This window comes from Crocuta crocuta, unplaced genomic scaffold (assembly GCF_008692635.1).
Source record: "Crocuta crocuta isolate KB4526 unplaced genomic scaffold, BGI_CrCroc_1.0 scaffold8, whole genome shotgun sequence".
Classification (NCBI taxonomy): Eukaryota; Metazoa; Chordata; class Mammalia; order Carnivora; family Hyaenidae; genus Crocuta; species Crocuta crocuta.
In genome coordinates, this window is record NW_027532162.1 from 2,181,807 (window position 1) to 2,201,372 (window position 19,566).

Below are 19,566 nucleotides of genomic sequence, written 5' to 3' on the forward strand. Positions count from 1 at the left end.
AGAACGGGGTTAGAAAGATCGGTTTTACGCCAGGAATGAAGTATTTCTTTAAATTCAAGTCAGAACTGGAGGGTCGCAAAATTAGCCCGCGAAGGGGCCTCGGTCGCACACGTCGTCCGTATCCCGGAGCGAGGAGATGCCGGCGGAAACCGTGCCGATGACGTAATAATGCATCTGACCCTGGCGCCCAGCGTCCTGCGTGCGCGTTGGCAAGAAAACGCGGGAGCAAGACCCGGCTTGTGTGATAGACCCCTGGGAGCTTGGGTCGTCATTGGGTGCTGTCTGCCTTTCTCTGAAAGTCAAATCGTTGTCACGAGTCTCAAAATATCAGGATGTGCACCGTGGTCACCGTGGATTTATCCAGTTTCCTATAACTGTGATTTTGCATTAAAAGTACGTACTTATGATGATCACCTTGAGGGATGGTGACATCCTGAATCCTCTAAAATAATTCAGCTGTGTTCCCCAGTTATCAAGGGGGAGTAAGAAGAACACTTTGGGGGGGGGGGAGGAAGAAGCTCAGCAAGCAAAAATTAAGACCAAAAAAATCTCATTAGCCTTCAGTTAACCTTAGTTAACCTCAACTATATCTGTGTGCCTCAGGTATTCTGTCTTTATTCTATAGAAGTTCAACATATTTTATTGTCACAATAATAATAGGCTGTCCCCTTTGTGCCATTCAGAGCCTTTGAATAATCTGTTAGCATTTTTTTCCTCTTGTAGTTGCCCCCACGCGCGCTGAAGGATTCAGTCAATAACGCCCAAATTTATATAACCGGGCCTAACCTAAATAAAGATCATTTCTGATCTTCACTTTCAAGCCAGGCATTTCTGAATGCATTTGTGCCTCAGATTCATCTGTCTCTAAATTTTGTCAGTGCCTCAAACTTGAATTATTAGATAATGGCTTCAAAGGAGTTCCTAATTTTACATTTTTTCTTAACTTTTCTCCATTTACAAACAGCTGCCCAGTTTTCCTAAAACAAAGCTTTAGATGTCATATTCTCGTGTCAATGACTGTATCAAGTCACACACCACACAATTCACAGTCTATTCTTACGTATCACACAAATCCCCCATTACAGTCCAACCTCTGCCTTCACCCATAGCTCGGTCTTCTGCTTAGAAAGCCCTTCCTTTCCTCTTCATACTCCGGTCTTCAAGAACTAGTGATGTCTCCTCTTCAAGCCTAAAAACCACAGGCGTGCCTGGGGGGCTCAGTTGGTTAAGTGTTCAACTTCGTCTCAAGTCATGATCTCATGGTTCGTGACTCCAAGCCCACATCAGGCTTTGTGCTGATAGCACAGAGTCTGCTTGGGATTCTCCCCCTGTCTCTCTGCCCCTTCCCCGAGCTTGCTCACTTGCTCGCTCTCTTAAAAAAAAAAAAAAATCTGTTGCTGGTTTTTTTTAATGTTTTGTTTACTTCTGAGAGAAAGAGAGAGACAGCGTGAGCACGGGAGGATCAGAGAGAGAGAGAGAGAGACACAGAATGCGGGGGGAGAGAGAGAGAGAGAGAGACAGACAGACACAGAATGCGAAAAGGCTCCAGGCTCTGAGCTAGCTGTCAGCACAGAGCCTGATGTGGGGCTCAAACCCACGAACCATGAGATCATGACTTGAGCCGAAGTCAGTCACTTAACCGACTGAGCCCCCCAGGCACCCCTGTTGCTGTTTTGAGAGTAGACCAAGGAAAGCAAGAGTGGAAGGGGGAGGTCACTTTGGAGGCTAATTGTAGTAATCTGGCCAAGAGCAATGGTAGTAGTTGAGATTAAGAGAGGTTAGAGAATCCTAGACATATTCTAAAGGTAAAGCCAACAGAGTATATGTGATTTCTGGAAGAAATGGAGTCCAGAATCACTCCAAGGTAAGCATGAGCAACTGGAGAATGGAAATGCCATTTAACTGAAATGAGAAGGCTACAGGGGTGCAGGTTTCAAGAAGCTCAGGAGTTCAGTTTTGAACACGCTGGGTATGAGATGTCTGCTAAACATTTAAGGGAAGTGTCTAGGAGGCAATTGAATAATCAAGTCTGGAGACAGGTCTGAGCTGCTGACATGTACTTGGCAGTCATTAGCTGAAAGGTGGTGTTTAAAGCCTGGGTACCATCACCAAGACAGTGAGTGTGAACATTGGGACAGTCCTGGAGGTTCGGTGGGTGGAGGAAGAGGAGTATTTGTTGGTGTCTTAAAGCATGCTGTGTGTGTGTGCGCATGCATGCATGTGTGCGATGTAATTAATACAGAATATTCACTTTAGGTCAAATTTGTCATTATTTTTCAGATTCAGAGATTTAATCCATGAAAAGCATGTTTGTTTTTAAACTGAGGAGAGTGTTTGCCACAGTGACTTTAGGAAAAGAAATAGGCATTGACAGGTGTCTTTAGGAATCACATTTAACCTTTTACTGACTCATGTAGAGTAACCAATCTCCAATTTATCTTGTCGGTTGAACTTACTCTTACCACATTATAACTCCATAAGACCATTATGGGACTTGGAAAGAAATTGGGGAAACATCACATAACATAGTGTCCTTCACATACCGTCTTCTTTTCTTACTCAGATCTGCAGAATGGTAAAACTGACACAGTCAAGATTACTAAATTACGATATGTTTTGCTACAAATTGATCTTGTACAACACATCTGTTCTTCATTCAATAATCGTTATGAAGTAAATATAATACTTAATACTTCACACATCTTGAAATAAAAGTGCTTTTTAAAGATCCTTGAAAGTCTTCAAATCAGCACTCTTTGTGGGAGCCTACTATGTGGTCATTATGCTAAGAACTCACACATGCTCTTGTTTTCATACATAACTTTACAAAGTGGGTACTATTATTCTCTTCTTACAAGTATGAAAACTAAGAGAGTAATGAAATGACTTGTCCAAGTTACTACCCTAGAGTTAGGTATTAGCAGAAATAAAATTTGAATTCAGGTCTCATAAGAGAAATAAAATAACATACCTGTTTCTAAACTATACCAAAAGGGGAAGAATAGCAATTCAAGTGGAGCAAACTTTTTTTTTAACTCAAAACTAGAAAAAATAGGGGTGTCTGTGTGACCTAGTCTAACTTCAGCTCAGGTCATAATCTCATAGTTCATGAGTTCTGTGTCAAGCTCTGTGCTGACAGCTAGCTCAGAGCCTGGAGCCTGTTTCAGATTCTGTGTCTCTCTCTCTGACCCTTCCTTGCTCACTCGCTCTCTCTCAGAAATAAATAAAACATTGAAAATAAATTTTTAACTGCTTTAAAAAAACAACCCCCAGACTGCGAGAAGATATTTACAAATCATGTATCTGATAAGGTACTTGTATACATAGATGTCCTACAATTCAAAAAACAACCTAACTTTAAAATGGACAAAGGAGGGGCGCCTGGGTGGCTTAGTCGGTAAAGCGTCCGACTTTCGCTTGGGTCATGATCTCGCGGTTCGTGGGTTCGAGCCCCGCGTCGGGCTCTGTGCTGACTGCCAGCTCAGAGCCTGGAGCCTGTTTCAGTCTGTGACTCCCTCTCTCTCTGACCCTCCCCTGCTCATGCTGTCTCTCTCTCTGCTAGAAATAAATAAAAAAAAAATGGACAAAGGATCTGAATATTTCTCTGAAGATACACAAATAGCCAGTAAGCCATTCATAAACATGAAAAGATGCTTAACATCAGGGAAATGCAAATAAAACCCACAGTTTGATTCCACTTTGCACCCACTATGATGGTTATAATAAAAAAGACACACAATAAAAGGGAGTTTGTGGAGAAATTCAAAGTCTCATATACTGCTGGTAGGAATCTAAAAACAGTCCAGGCACCTTGGAAAATAGTCTGGCATCCCTCAAAAGTTTAAATTACCGTATGACCCAGCAATTCCTCTCTTGGGTATATGCTCAAAGAGAAGTGAAAACATGTCCACACAGAAACTTGTACATGAGTATTCATTGAAGCATTAGTCATAATGGCCAAAAACCGAAACAAATGTCCACTGATGACTGTATAAACAAACTATGGTATATCCACACAGTGAAGCAGCCAGCCATAAGAAGGAATAAGATACTGATACGAGCTGGAACATGGATGAACCTTGGAAACATATGCCGAGAGAAAGAAGGCAGACACATATAGCCATGATTCCATTTATATGAAATGTTTATAGAGACAGAAAATGGGTCAGTGGTTGCCTAGAGCATCGGAGGGTAAAGGAGGAGTGACTGGTAATGTGTATGGGGTTTCTTTTGAGGGTGATGAAAATGTTCTAATATTTTATGTTCATTTTTTGAGAGAGAGAGAGCACCAGCCAGCCAGCAAGGGAGCATCAGAGAGAGGGAGACAGAATCTGAAGCAGGCTCCAAGCTGCCTGCACAGAGCCAATGCAGGGCTCAAACCCACGAACCATGAGATTATGACCTGAGCCGAAGTCAGACGCTTAACTGATTGAGCCACCCAGGCATCCCTAATTTTTTTTTTTTAATTTTAAGTATTTATTTGAGAGAGACACAGAGACAGCAAGTGGGGTAGGGGCAGAGAGGGGGCGAGAGAGAATCTCAAGCAGGCTCCCGCACTGTGAGTGCAGAGCCCGACACAAGGCTGGATCCCACGAACTGTGAGATCATGACCTGAGCCAATATCAGGAGTCGAACACTTAACCAACTGAGCCCCCCAAGCGCCCCAGTGTTCTAATACTGACTGAGCTGATAGTGGCACAATTCTGAATATATTAAAAACCACTGATCTATGCACCTTATAAACGGGCGAATTGTATGTGCTGCTAAACCAAAACCAGAACAAACTGTATGGTGCCCACTTTATTTTTCAAACTGCTACTACCTTATTAGAAATAAATACTTCTAGATTGTTTGAGCATCTAATAAACACAACTATTAGGATTCTGAATACCCAGAAAGTTTGAGAATCTCTGCCATAAGGCATGAACCTCCCTCAGTTTCCAAGTTCTACCTGCATTTTTATCTGTGTCTGAATCTATTCTTACTCTTTTCTTCAAGGATCAAAGAAGGAGGTATCTCTTTTCAAAACTAAATTCTCCACATGTTCTTGTACTAGGTCCCTCTTATCTCCTCTGGGATGCCATGCTCCAACAGTGTCTTACCCTGTCTCCTGGACAAGCTCTCCCACCGCACTGCTACCACTGCCTCTTTCCATGTAGCGTAAACTTGCGCTGAGCAAGGACAGTAGCAGCAAAGAGGGACTGGGGGTCAGTTCTGCCTGAGAGTTTCGCAGCGGTGCTGGCAGTTTTCTCTGATTACAAACAAAACACCTATCGCCCATCTCCAGTCCCAGCCTTAAAAGACCCACAGCTGTCTCCCATCCCCTCACATAAACAGCTCCATGTGTGCTGTTTTAATTGTCTTAGACCCTAGGGCTAAGACTCAGAAGTGGGCTCCATACCATAGTAATAAAAAAAAATTCTACAGCATCAGGCTGAAAGAGAAAATATGGGAAGAAAATGAAGGAATTATTTGTCAGAAGACTGTGACATTCTGTCACTCCCAGGCATAGAACTAGTTGAATTATTAGAGCATTCTTAGAACTGCACCCAAATTAGGACATCGCTTTTTGTAGCTAGAACTTGTGGAGCTTTGTTTTTCATTGTGAAGCTTTTCCAGTTAGAGGTTCAGCGACAGGCTTTCCAAGCAGCCCAATAAACAATGTGGATTGTGTCTTTTTAGAGATTAGAGCAAGGACATTCAAGTTTAATAACCTCATTTATAGTTTCTGACTTTTTCTGAGAACCTTAGGAAAGAGAGAAAAGGAGATGCGGGGGTTGGGGGGAAGAAGTTGGTATACTCTCTGTGAGGAGAAAAAATTAACATGCTGCTTATACACGATTAGATGTACTTTGCACTCACTTCCCGGAGAGCTTTTTCATTGACATTTTGGGACTGTTGAGAAGGACCCAGTAAGGCTGAGTAATTCTAGTCACAGGTTTCAGTGACAGCAGTTGGGGGCCTGTGACAGAAAGGAAAATGAGTTTGTTAACTTCAAGTTTCATTTTAGTAGTTAACTGTTTTTGGAAAGTAGAAACACAGTTTACGATATTAGAAAGATCTAGTCTAGGATGGGGTAGGGAGTGTTCTCCGAAAGATTCTCTTAAAAGAAGAGTTTATGGTTCTGTTATGAACCCAGTTAGACTGAGTTTACTGAGAGGAGGACCCAGTGTCTACTCTTTAGAACGGGAAGAATCCCCTATTGTATCATGAAACTTGTAGGAAAGGTTCAACACGTGCCAAATTGAATTTCTAGTTTTCTCCTCTTCTTGCTGATATATTTGTGGGCTTTTTCTTTCTCTTCCTGGTGTGTCTATTTCTGCTGTTCCCTTACTGAGCTGCGGTACTTGTAGTTCCTTATACCTGTCAGGCAGGTGCTTCCGTGCCTTTGCACTGACTAGATTCCCTTTCACCTGTGTTCATCACAGGGGCTCCGCTGCTGCTTCGTCCTTTACACCTTACCCAGCAGATTGCCCCTGCCTGCTGTGCCCTGTACTCTGCCTGGTCATCCCTCAGAGTCCACCTGAAAGGCTGCTTTCCTAGAGAGGCTTTCCTAACACCCCAAATCTGGGTTACGTCACCTTGCATCTTCTCAGCATTGTTATTTCCTTTGTGAGACTTGTCACGATTTCTAATAACATACATATAGTCACACGTATTTGTACATATAAATAACATCCACCTCTGCCAGTGGACTGTAAGCTGTCTGAGAACAGGGATCCTTTCTTTTCATTCGGCATTTTGTTTCTGGGTTGGATACTGGCGTTCAAGAGGCATTCCGTATATTTGCCAGGTGAATGACTCATCTTTGAGAAACATTCTCTTAACTTTTAGCATCATGTTAATACTTAACTTTATTATGACATTTGTTACATTTCTGTCTCATCTCACTAAATTGTTAGCTACACATGATTGCAGTTCACATACTTGAAAACATGCCCGTTCATGCTTTCTTTTCTCATACCTTAACCCCGAGGTTAAACTTCACTTTAGGGTCACGCCACTTGTGCCTTCAGATAGTTCTTCTTCTAGTTTCTTTTGAGTGGTGGGGTAGGAGGTAGTTCAGCCCCTTGCTTACTTTATGTGTTTAGCTTTCAGGTAAATACCTATTTAGCATGCACGTTTTTCAGTCACCGCCTTAGCCCCAGCTGGGTCTACTTTCTTCTCTGCAAACTGCCCGCCTCCCAAAAAACAAAACAAAACATACTCTTGGAAAATAATCTTTCTTTAGAGTCACATTTCAATTTAGGAGGATAGAATATTGAATTCTGGAGAATTCTGCATAAGAATTATCAACTGAATATTGCACTCTAGGTCTGTTTATTGGGATAAGAAAAGATCAGGACTGTTTAGTGGATTGAATATGAACCCCAAAAAAGAGCATTAGACCTAAGGTCAAAAGACATGACACAAGCTCCCCTCATGATTCCATTATTTAATATTATGCTAAATGTGCTAGCCAGTGCAGTAGGAAGAAGTTCAAAATGAAATTGTCATAAATTATCTAGGACTATATATTGGAAAACTAAGAGGATCAACTGAAAAGCTCATATTAAACAATAAGTATAACAGGGTAGCAGATTATAAAATTAATATTCAAACTTTCTCATGTCAGTATAGTAACAAATTTAAATATTACAAAAATTCTATTTAAACTCATATACCCCTTAAATATAACAAAACTATCACTTACAATAACACTATAAAATATAGTGTAACCGTATAGTTGCTAGTACCTATCACACAGAGAACTGGGGGTCTTTAATCTCATTGACAGCAAGCAGTGTGGACAGTGCCCCCTGGGGTTGGCTTGTGCTATGTCTCTGTACTTAGAAAGTTTTCAGAAACTACTTGAGAAATACTATAAAATCTGTAAAGAAACTAAAATAATTAAATAAAACATCTTGTTTTTGGGTGAGAAGACACAACACTGTAAAAATGCCAGCTCTTCCTGATTTAATGTACAAATTGAGTGCAATTCAAACCTAAACAACTACCTTTAGAATCAGTCAAAACTGATCTCAGGGGGAAGCTTTCCGTTTTTCCCCATTGAGGATGTGGTTAGCTGAGGGCTTCTCATAGATGGCTTTTATGATGTTTAGGTAAGTTCCTTCTATCCCGACTTTCTCAAGGGTCTTTATTAAGAAGGATGCTGTATCTTGTTGAATGCTTTTTCTGCATCTATCAACAGGATCATACGGTTTTTATCTTTTCTTTTGTTAGTGTGATGTATCACATTGATTTGCAAATATTGAACTAGCCCTGTAACCCAGGAATGAATCCCACTTGATCATGGTGGATAATTCTTTTTATGTGCTGTTGGATTCGACAAGTATCTTGTTGAGGCTATGTTTGCATCTGTATTCATCAAGGATATTGGCCTGTAGTTCTCTTTTTTTTTTTTTTTTTTTTTTGTTTGGTTTTTTTTTNGTAATAAGTCCTTTTTCATTCATGATTTTGTCTATTTGAGTGCTCTCTCTTTTCTTTTTGAGAAGCCTGGCTAGAGGTTTGTCAATTTTGTTTATTTTTTCAAAAAACCAACTCTGGGTTTCGTTGATCTGTTCAACTGTTTTTTGGGTTTCTATATCGTTTATTTCTGCCCTGAGTTTTATTATTTCTCTTCTCCTACTGGGTTTGGGGTGCTCCTGTTGCTCTCCCTCTAGTTCCTTAGGTGTGCTGTTAGATTTTGCACTTGTGCTTTTTCTAATTTCTTGAAATAGGCCTGGCATCATCCTCAATGGGGAAAAACTGAGAGCTTTCCCCCTGAGATCAGGTACATGACAGAGATGTGCACTCTCACCACTGTTGTTTAACACAGTGCTGGAAGTCCTAGCATCNTCATGGGTTGGAAGAATAAATATTGTTAAAATGTCATTACTACCCAAAGCAGTCTACATATTCAGTGCAACCCCAATCAAAACTGCACCAGCATTCTTCTCAAAACTAGAACAAACTATCCTAAAATTTGTATGGAACCACAAAAGACCCTGAATAGCCAAAGTAATATAGAAGAAGAAAACAAAACGGGAGGCATCACCATCCCAGACTTTAGCCTCTACTACAAAGCTGTCATCCTCAAGACAGTATGGTATTGGCACAAAAACAGACACACAGACCAATGGAATAGAATAGAAAACTCAGAATTGGACCCACAAATGTATGGCCAACTAATCTTTGACAAAGCGGGGAAGAACATCCAATGGAAAAATGACAGCCTCTTTAACAGAGGGAGANTGACGGAATGGGAAAAGATCATTGTAAATGACATCTCAGATAAAGGACTGGTATCCAAAATCTATAAGGAACTCACCAAACTCCACACCCGAAAAACAGATAATCCAGTGAAGAAATGGGCAGAAGACCTGAACAGACACTTCTCCAAAGAGGACATCCAGATGACCAACAGAAACGTGAAATGATGCTCAGCGTCCCTCATCATCAGGGAAATACAAATCAAAACCACATTGAGATACCACCNGGGGAAGGGGGAAGGGGCATGGAGGAGGGCACTTGTTGGGATGAGCACTGGGTGTTATATGTAAACTAATGACAATAAACTATTAAAGAATCCGTCAAAACTATTTAAATTTCATTTGGCAGAATATTGAGAATCATGGGATATTCTGTAAAAAAGAAAAGTAAGTTGGGGGGAGGACTTGCCTCCCAAATATTAAAATATAAAGCCTCCTTAATGAAAACATCAAAGCAGTGTAATGGAGTACAGAATTAAGCCACGATAAGAATGGGCATATGGTAAAGATGGCAGGGTTAATTAATTAATTTATTTATTCTTAAATAGTTTATTGTCAAGTTGGTTTCCATATAGGGGTTAATTTAATAAAAGGTATTGGAACAACCAACTACCTATTTATGATAAAAATACCTTTTTATGAGGATCCTACTTGTCTCCTTATTCCAAAATAAACTCCAGATGGATCAAAGATTTAAATATAAAAAATTAACCAGAAGGATCTAAAAAGAAGCTACTTGAATAAATATATTTGTGATCTTGAAATAGGGAAGGCTTTTCTAAACATAGCTCCAAGCAAATAAGCTGTAGGATATTCTTATTCTGTATTTTGCATGGTACAAAATACCATTCAAAAAAACAACAAACTTGGAAAAAAGATTTGTAACACATGTGGCAAGTGCATAAAATCCCTGAACTTACAAATACTTACTTAAGTCAATTAGAAAGGAAACCTAACCCACTAGGGAAAAAATAGAAAAAGGGCATAGCAGGCAGTTCACAAAAGCTGCATTTTTCAGGCTTTTTGTGTATGACTTCTGAGTTTCCTGTCCTGCCTAGAAAGAACTTCCCCACTCCAAGATGCTTAACTTTTCTTATGAAAGATATGCAAATTAAAACTTTTACTGTCACATTGGAAAATATCAGTTATCGGTATAAAATTGATAGTATTGCTATGATTTTTGGTGTTTATAAAAGTATTAAGAAGCATTAATAATGTAAATTGATATTATTTGGAGGACAGTTTATGAGTGACTGTAAAAATGTCTATTATAGTTACATGATTTAACTCAACAACTCCAATTCTTAGGAATTTATCCTCACACATGTACAAGGTTTATATATACAAAGATTTTCACTGAAGCATTGTTCTTAATAATGAAACATTGAAAATTACCTAAATACTCATCAATAAAGAACTAGATAAATTATGGAAATCAGTACATTATTAAAAAATGCATAAGGCCATTCGTACGGACATGGAAAGATGTCCAAAATATATTAAGCAAATACAAGCTGCAGATGAGTATGTAGGAGTTCATTTCTGAAAAGTTAAAACTTATATGTACAGTAGTATCCACGGTTCTGCTTTCCAGTTTCAGTCAGCCACGGTTAACTGTGATTCCGCAGCAGATGATCCTCCTCCTGACTCGTCAGAAGGTCATGAGTAGCCTCCTGCTACATCACAGTGCCTACGTTATTAACCTCCCTTCATCTCATCACATGGGAATTGTATCATCTCACATCTCACACAAAAGAGGAAGGATGAGTACAATACGACAAGATATTTTGAGAGAAAGAGAGCACATTCACGTGTTTTATTACAGTAGTATTTCATTATAATTGCTCTGTTTTGTCATTGTTAATCTCTCACTGTGCCTGATTTGTAATAATTAAGCCTTAACGTAGGTAGGTATGTATAGGAAAAAAGATAGTATATATAGGGTTCGGTACTCTCTGCGGTTTCAGGCTTACACTGGGGGTCTTAGAATGTTATCTCCCATGGATAAACAGGGACTCCTGTACCTATAGAGTTTCGTTAAGCCCGGAGTTTGAGAACTGACTTCATTACTCACTTTTTAATTTTGGAGAGTAACCTCCCAGAATCTACTGTGCCAAAAATTAGAGTATTATATACGTAATATGAAGAGGCTCAAAAGACAAAGTATATATAAAATCCTTCTAAACAGTAATACACCATATAAATATATGATAATCAAAAGTTATTAAACTTAGGGGTGCCTGAGTGGCTCAGTCAGTTAAGCATCTGACTTCGGCTCAGATCATGATCTGCAGTTCGTGGGTTCTAGCCTTGTGTCGGGCTCTGTGCTGACAGCTCGGAGCCTGAAGCCTGCTTCAAGTTCTGTGTCTCCCTCTCTCTCTGACCCTGCCCTACTCATGCTGTCTCTCTCTGTCTCTCAAAAATGAATAAACATTAAAAAAAAGTTATTAAATTTGGATAGCCTCCATGATTATCCATATTCTAACAAAGCTAATAGACCTATAAATTTTTTTGAATGAACATAATAAATGCTTATTATTTTTTTGGTCTTCATAAACTATTCTTTAAGTTTTTAGGGGATAGCAGATCCATTAAGAAACCCCATGAGAGCTTGAAACCCATTCCTCAACCCAAATGCATACACCTACCAAATTTTATATACAAATTTTTAGGATTTGATAGACACTTCTTCAAAACAAAACAAAGAAAATTCAGTGGACTCCTACTATCAATTCTAGTCTTCACAATGAATAAAGAAGAGGGAAACAGTTTGATGCTGTGATTGGCTTANGGTAGAATCACCATCTTTGCAAATGTATTTAAATTAAGATGATGTTTTTAAGGCAGGCCCTGAAACATTTGACTGGTATCCTAATAAGGAAAAAGAGTGGTGCCTTGGTGGCTCAGTCAGTTAAGTGTCTGACTTTGGCTCAGGTCATGATCTCATGGTTGATGGGTTTGAGCCCCACATCGGGCTGTGTGCTGACAGCTTGGAGCCTGGAGCCTGCTTCAGATTCTCTGTTTCCTCCTCTCTGCCCCTCACTCACTCATACTCTATCTCTGTGTCTCAAAAATAAATTAAAATATTTTTTTAAAAGTAAAAGATTAGGAGTGCCTGGGTGGTTCTGTCAGTTAAACATCCAACTCTTAGTTTTGGCTCAGGTCATGATCCCACAGTTTGGGGAGTCGAGCCCTGTGTCTGGCTTTGCACTGATAGCGTGGAGCCTGCTTGGGATTCTGTCTCCCTCTGTCACTGTCTCTCTCAAAATAAATAAAATTAAAATTTAATTTAAAAAAGAAGGAGAAAGGGGTGCCTGGGTGGCTCAGTTGGTTAAGCGTCCGACTTCAGCTCAGGTCATGATCTCGCGGTTCATGAGTTTGAGCCCTGCATCGGGCTCTGTGCTGACACCTCAGAGCCTGGAGCCTGCTTTGGATTCTTTCTCCCTCTCTGCCCCTCCCNCACCTCAGAGCCTGGAGCCTGCTTTGGATTCTGTCTCCCTCTCTGCCCCTCCCCCACTCCCTCTCTCTCTCTCTCTCTCTCTCTCTCTCTCAAAAATAAACATAAAAAATAATAATAAAAAAAGAAGGAAAAAGACACACAAGACTCATGGGGACACAGGCAGTGACAGAAGTGCTGCCGCTGCAAGCTATGGGACACCCAGAGTTGCCAGCACACCACCAGAAGCGGGAAGAGACAGGAAGTTTCAGCGCATGGCCAGGCTGACACCTTCACTTCAGACCCCTGGCTCCCAGAACTTTGAGGCCTTAAATCTCTGTTTTAAGGCACCAACTTTGTGGTACTTTATTACAGCAGCCCTAAGAAATATTATACAGATGCTATCGGTGAAAAGAATATCTAAAGTGAATTTTAGGGGCACCTGGGTGGCTCAGTCGGTTAAGCGTCTGACTTCAGTTCAGGTCATGATCTCACAGTTTGAGTTCGAGCCCCACATCAGACTCTCTGCTGTGAGCACAGAGTCCCCATCAGATCCTCTGTCTCCATCTCTTTCTGCCCCTCCCCCACTCATTCTCTCCATCTCTCTCTCTCTCTCTCTCTAAAAAATAAATGTTAAGGGGCGCCTGGGTGGCTTAGTCGGTTAAGCGTCCGACTTTCACTCGGGTCATGATCTTGCGGTTCGTGGGTTCCAGCCCCGCGTCGGGCTCTGTGCTGACTGTCAGCTCAAACTCTGGAGCCTGTTTCAGTCTGTGACTCCCTCTCTCTCTGACCCTCCCCTGCTCACGCTGTCTCTCTCTCTGCTAGAAATAAATAAAAAACATTAAAAAAAAATGTTAAAAAAGTGAATTTTAGATACACAAAATATGCCATTTGGAGGAAAAAGGTAAAATTATCATTATTTGCAAATGTTATTGTTTGCTTAGAAAATGGAATAGAATGAATGGAGAAACTTAATAAAAGAATTCATATATATGTACAAGCCACAGCTAGTTAGCAAGTATATGGAAGGCTCCATTTACAATAGCCATAAATAAGATAAAACAGCAAAGAATATATTTAGTAAGAACTGTAAGGTCACTATGGTAAAACTTTAAAATGCTACACAAGGACTCAGAAGAACAGCTAAACAAGTGGAACGGCACACCATGTCCTTGAATAGACTCAACATAATAAATATTCTTCCTAAATTAACCTATAAATTTAAAGTGATTCCATTAAATTCCAAACCATGTTTGGAAACTAGACAAGATGATTTCAGAGTTCAAGTAGAAAAAAATAAAGAGCTCTGAATAGTCTAAAAAGAATAAATGAGGAATCAGCTCTATTAAAAGGTAAGACAAAACTAATAAATACTGTAGTGCAGGCACATGAATAGGTCAACAGAGCAAGATTTCCAGAATAAACCCAAATACACAAGAATTTTGTATGTACTTTTTTTCTAAAGTATTTATTTTAAGAGAGAGAGAATTAGCCAGACTATTAGCACAGAGCCCAATGCAGAGCTCGAATTCCAAGAGTCAGATGCTCAACTGACTGAGCTACCCAAATGCCCCTGTAATATTGTTGATATTATTTAAAATATGTAAGTAAAATATGAATGTTCAATAAATAGGATTAGGACAAATGGGTAGCCATCTGAGGGAAAAATCCAAATGAATGAAAATTAAAATACAATAAAGAAAATAGGACCAATAGGGGCGCCTGGGTGGCTTAGTCGGTTAAGCGTCCGACTTTCGCTTGGGTCATGATCTCGCGGTTCGTGGGTTCGAGCCCCGCATCGGGCTCTGTGCTGACTGCCAGCTCAGAGCCTGGAGCCTGTTTCAGCCTGTGACTCCCTCTCTCTCTGACCCTCCCCTGCTCACGCTGTCTCTCTCTCTCTCTCCTAGAAATAAATAAAAAATATTTAAAAAAAAAAAAAAGAAAATAGGACCAATAAGGGGAGACATTTTTAATCTCAGAATGTAGAAAAGTCTATCTCAATAAAACACAGGGTGCAGAAGCCATAGAATAAGTCTGACCACACTGAAGAGTATTTTCCTTCCTCAGTACTTGTAGCTGCTACAGTCCCTACTACCATGATGGTATTTTGGTCCCCCTAAAGGGCCTTCCAGGGACCCTTACCTCTAAAACAAAACCGTAACAAAAAAATAAAGGAATGTGTGTTTCAGCACAGGCAATTTTCTTCTACTTCTCCCTATGTTTCTAATACCCCCAAACTCAGACCTGATGAAGCTCAGGCAAGGCCCAGAGCCTCGCTAGCGGCGCAGTTAGGGAAGGGCAGGCGCAGTGGCGGCTGGGGCTGCCTCCGTTGCTCTCCCCTGGCAGGGAAAGCAGAAGGCCCAGCAAGCAGCCTGTGGAGGGGAAGGGGCCCTGGCCATGCTCCCGCGGCAGCATCGCCCAAGCCACACGCTGGAAACTCCCTTCTCAGCTGCCCATCTCACAGTTTTATGTAAAGTCTCTGACTCACCTTTGCATGGAAAATAAAAGTGCTTTGTTAAAAAAAATAAAGTTTTCCTTTCCGATAAACCACTATAAGCAAATTCAACAAACAAGAAACTGGAAAAAGTGAAGAGTTCCTACAGATCCTTAATGCAACAGGCAAAGGTTATGTGAGCAAACAAGGGGAAAAAACGGAAATAGATCTCTCAACTATGAGAAGATGCTCTGTCTCACACAAGAAAAATGTAAATTAAGATAACAAAATATCTTCCACCTTGTTTCAGAGTCAAAAGGTTTGATGACTACAGGGTATGAGGAAACATACTCTCGTATATTGCTCGTGGTGCTGTATGTAATACAAGCTCAATAAAGAATAATTCGGCAGTGACTAAAACAAATCTAAAATGTATGCACTCTTGGGGCACCTGGCTGGCTTAGTCGGTTAAGCGTCTGATTTCAGCTTGGGTCACGATCTCTTAGTTCATAAGTTCAAGCCCTGCATCGGGTTCTCTGCTGTCAGCCCACTTTGGATCCTCTGTTCCTCTCTCTCTCTCTCTCTCTCTCCCCCCCTCCCTCCCTCTCTCTCTGCCCCTTCCCTGCTCACACTCTNCCTCTCCATCGAGTTCTATGAAGTTGTCAGGGACCGGGAGGAAAAGAAAGGTCCTCTGGAGAATGGGGATGGGGACAAAGAGAAGACAGGGGTCCGATTCCTGCAATGCCCAGCAGCCATGACCGTCACGCATCTCACCAAGTTTCTTCGCAACAAGATGGACGTGCCCAGCAAGTACAAGGTGGAAGTTCTGTACGAAGATGAGCCACTGAAGGAATACTACACTCTCATGGATATAGCCTACATCTATCCCTTGCAGCGGAATGGCCCTCTCCCCCCTCAAGTATCGGGTCCAGCCGGCCTGCAAGAGGCTCACCTTGCCCACAGCACCCACCCCCTTGGAGGGCACCAACACCAGCGGGACATCTGAGTGGGGCGCAAGATGACTGTCAGCGGAGCTCCTGTGCCCCCCTTAACTTGAGGAAAGGGACCCTCTTCCCTCCTTTTCCAGCCATGCCTCTCCACCCCTCCACTTTTTCTGGGCCCCTTTTCCACCTCTTCTACTTGCCCCAGCTCCTCCCGCCTTAGGGGTGGGGGGCGGGTTTTATAAATAAATCTATATATATATGTACATAGGAGGAAAAATAAATGCATGCACTCTTGAATCCAGCAAGTCCACTTCTTGGAGTTTATCCTGCATATTTCCTCACAAATCTAGATTTCTCATCCTAGCAGAAATCTAAACGTTTATTTTCTGGAAAAGGCAAAACAAAAGAGTGTCTATACGGGGGATACTAGGCTAAATTAAGGTCACAAGTAGTATCTTGAAAATGGGGATTAAGAGAGCATGTGATTACTGAATGCTGAGGTCCTCATCCTGTTTTCGTCACTAAGCTGGTGCTGTAAAGATTTACTCTCCATGCAAAAATTTTAAAAGGTTATTTTCTGGAGAGTTACAATTCCCAAGATACAGGCATAAGAGTTTCCCCAATAAATGGCCCATACACAGTACCCTACAGTAACCCCAAAATCTAAAAGTCCTAAAAATGATGTGCTCAGATCTTCCAAAATGTTTTTTAGTCCCTGCCTCTCAGTCATAGCAGGCAACCAACGATTATGCAGACGTCAGCGAAAAGCCTCTAAACATGAGTTTCAGAGATCAAGACAAATGAACGGGGAGGTGGGGAGCAATGTTGAAGAAAACAGCAAGAAGATGAGAAATTTAAAACATGCAGACATTCTCAGATAGGTACATATTGCATCTATGAAACAAACAGGACATTTTTGTAAGAAATTTTAGAAAATAGGGCACCTGAGTGGCTCAGCAGGTTAAGCTTCTGACTCCAGCTCAGGTCATGAGCTCACGGTTCGTGGGTTCGAGCCCCACGTGCTGACAGCTCAGCCTGGAGCCTGCTTCATATTCTGTGTCTCTCTCTCTCTGTGCCCCTCCCCTGCTCACACTCTTGTCTCTCTCAAAAATAAGTAAAAACATTAAAAATTTTATTTAAAAAAATTTTTTTTAATGTTTTATTTCTGAGAGAGAGAGAGACAGTGTGAGCAAGGGAGGGTCAGAGAGAGAGGGAGACACAGAATCTGAAACAGGCTCCAGGCTCTGAGCCTGGCTGTCCGCACAGAGCCCAATGAGAGAAGCCACTGAGTCATGTCAACAACCGCCCACCACACCTAAACTAAGTGTAGCCATCCAACAGGAGTGGATATGGAGCAGAAAGAGACAGGGGTCTTGGCCATTTGTGGTAAAATAGCTTAAAGTTTCAAAATTTACAAAACCAGAGCACATCGCTAGAACCTTCCAAGGGGCCAGGCCAGTGAGGGGCCCTTCTCTTTTTAGTTCTCCCCCCAAGACCCCAGCTGCTCTCCAAAACACACCAACCCCCTGTTCCGCTCCCAACCACGAACTCACTCCTGCATCTGGCTCCCAGGACCTCCCTCTGGACCACCTTCTCTGCTTTCTACTCTGTCTTGTTCTCTTTCCTACAAATACTCTGCGTCCTTCCCCAGACAGCCTTCATGCCTGTCCATCATCCCGATCAGGCCTCCAGGATCCAAGCCAGCAACACAGCAGCGGTGGCGAAGGCTCTGGACAGTGACCCACTAATCATTTTTGTTACCATTGCATTATTTTGAGTCCGATGTTGCCTCTTTAACTTAGGCTTGTTATCGTGTCCTCCCTGTTTCAGATGAGAGCCCTTCAGGCTGTGCCCACCGGTCTCATTAGCTCCCCTGGTTCGACTACAGCTGCCTCTGTCGGTGCCGTTCCAAGTGCCGGTGTGTGAGGACACGCGTTGGCATCAGAATGTAAGTTCTCTCCATCTCCAGTGCACGCTGAGGCCAGCTGCCTGCTCTGGTAGAGAGCTTTACCAGTGAGGAAGCCACTGTTGATCGTGTCCTGGGGCGAGGGGTCAGGTGGCAGTCAGTGAATTGGCAGCCAGCCCACAGGTCATACTTCAAGGGGGACACTGTCTCTGACGAGATGCCTCGGGGTCTTAGGAGGTTTGTAAATATTCTCTCATGTCCCTGCCTGAGTTCAGAACTGCTTGAGACACGCAGGAGCCAGACAGGTGGAGATAGAGCTGTTAGCTTTCCTACTGAAAAGCCGATTAGAAAGGAACGCTGTGCCAAAAGGGACTTTCCTTTGAATTGATCTCACCTACCCTGGAGCAGGTCCCTGCGGAGGATGCATGCTCTGCCGGTGCGCCGTCAGCAGAGGATTGATTGCAGGGCGCTCCGTCCGCCTCCCAGACGCCACCAGTCATTTCCCCTGGGAAAGGAGGAAAGGCGGCCAGGTGGCATGAGTGACTAGAAGTGTTAGGTCAGCAGTGGACACAGTCCTTAACCTGGATTCCAAGCTTTAAAGGGTCTATGAAGTCCCTGAGATTGAATGGGAAGGNGGGGGGGGGGGGGGGTGTGCGCGCATGCGCACATTCTGCAGTAGATGTTGTAGGTTCTTGACCAGAGCCCTGTAACCCACCCCCAAGGGCTGCCCTGAGTGTTCCTGCCCACCCACTCCTTCGCTGAACCCTCCTTGCCCTAAAGGGAGTTCCCGGCCAGAGAGACTACACCTGCCCCCCACCAGGGGAGATGACTGACTAGGGGCACAGAGGCCCCTTGCCTCCAGGTGGGAACAGCTCTAGTGCAGTTCATGCTCCAGGCATCTCGGGAGATCAGGCAGAGCTAGTCTCCAGCTGAGTCACTTCTGGCTGAGCATTTGTCCCCTGCCCAAGCCTGCTCTCCCCTCGCCCGTTCTTGGAGCCCTCCCTCCATAAATTACTTCTACAAGAGCCCTTGTCTCCGCCTCAGCTTCCAGGAACTTGACATGATTCAGAGTTCCTGAGCTCTCATCAGATCCTCAAAGTGGTTTATGATCCCGTAGTGGGTTGGATGGCGGCCCCATGAAATCTGTGTCACCTTATTCGGGAAAAGGGTCTTTGCAGATGTAATTAAGGATCTTGAGAGGAGAGCATCCTGGATTAGCCAGCTGGGCCCTAAATCCAATGACAAGTGTCCTTAAAGAGACACACAGAGGAGACGGACACACAGGAGGAGGCCACATGAAGATGGAGGGAGGCAGAGACCGTAGCGGTGCAGCCGCGAAGCTGAGGAACACCTGGAGCCAGCAGCAGCTGGAAGACTCCAGAAAGGCTCCTCTCTTAGCCTGACTCTGGCCTCCAGAACTGTGAGAGAATAAATGTCTTGTTTTAAACCACCCCCCATTTTGTGATCATTTGTTTCAGCGGCCCCAGGAAATCAGTACTTCCCAAGGGGTAAGAATTCCTTATAGTTGTAGAAATGCGAGAAGCCCTTCCACATGGCAATGAGACAGTGGGAGGGGGGGGGGGGCCGCGAGGGGC

At 42.6% G+C, this 19,566-nt stretch overlaps 1 long non-coding RNA gene across 2 annotated transcripts in view; it reads left to right on the top strand.

Moving 5' to 3' along the window:
• LOC144241856 (uncharacterized) overlaps positions 1 to 19,422 on the top strand; it is a 20,429-nt gene extending 1,007 nt beyond the window's left edge. Inside the window, exons 2-3 of one of the 2 annotated variants that reach the window (XR_013338218.1) lie at positions 17,896 to 18,013; positions 19,139 to 19,422. This is a non-coding gene — a long non-coding RNA (uncharacterized LOC144241856). Of the gene's footprint in view, positions 1 to 17,895; positions 18,014 to 18,379; positions 18,611 to 19,138 lie in introns of those variants that run through there. The other variant, XR_013338219.1, reaches the window with a different exon arrangement.
• Positions 19,423 to 19,566: the final 144 nt, after the last annotated feature.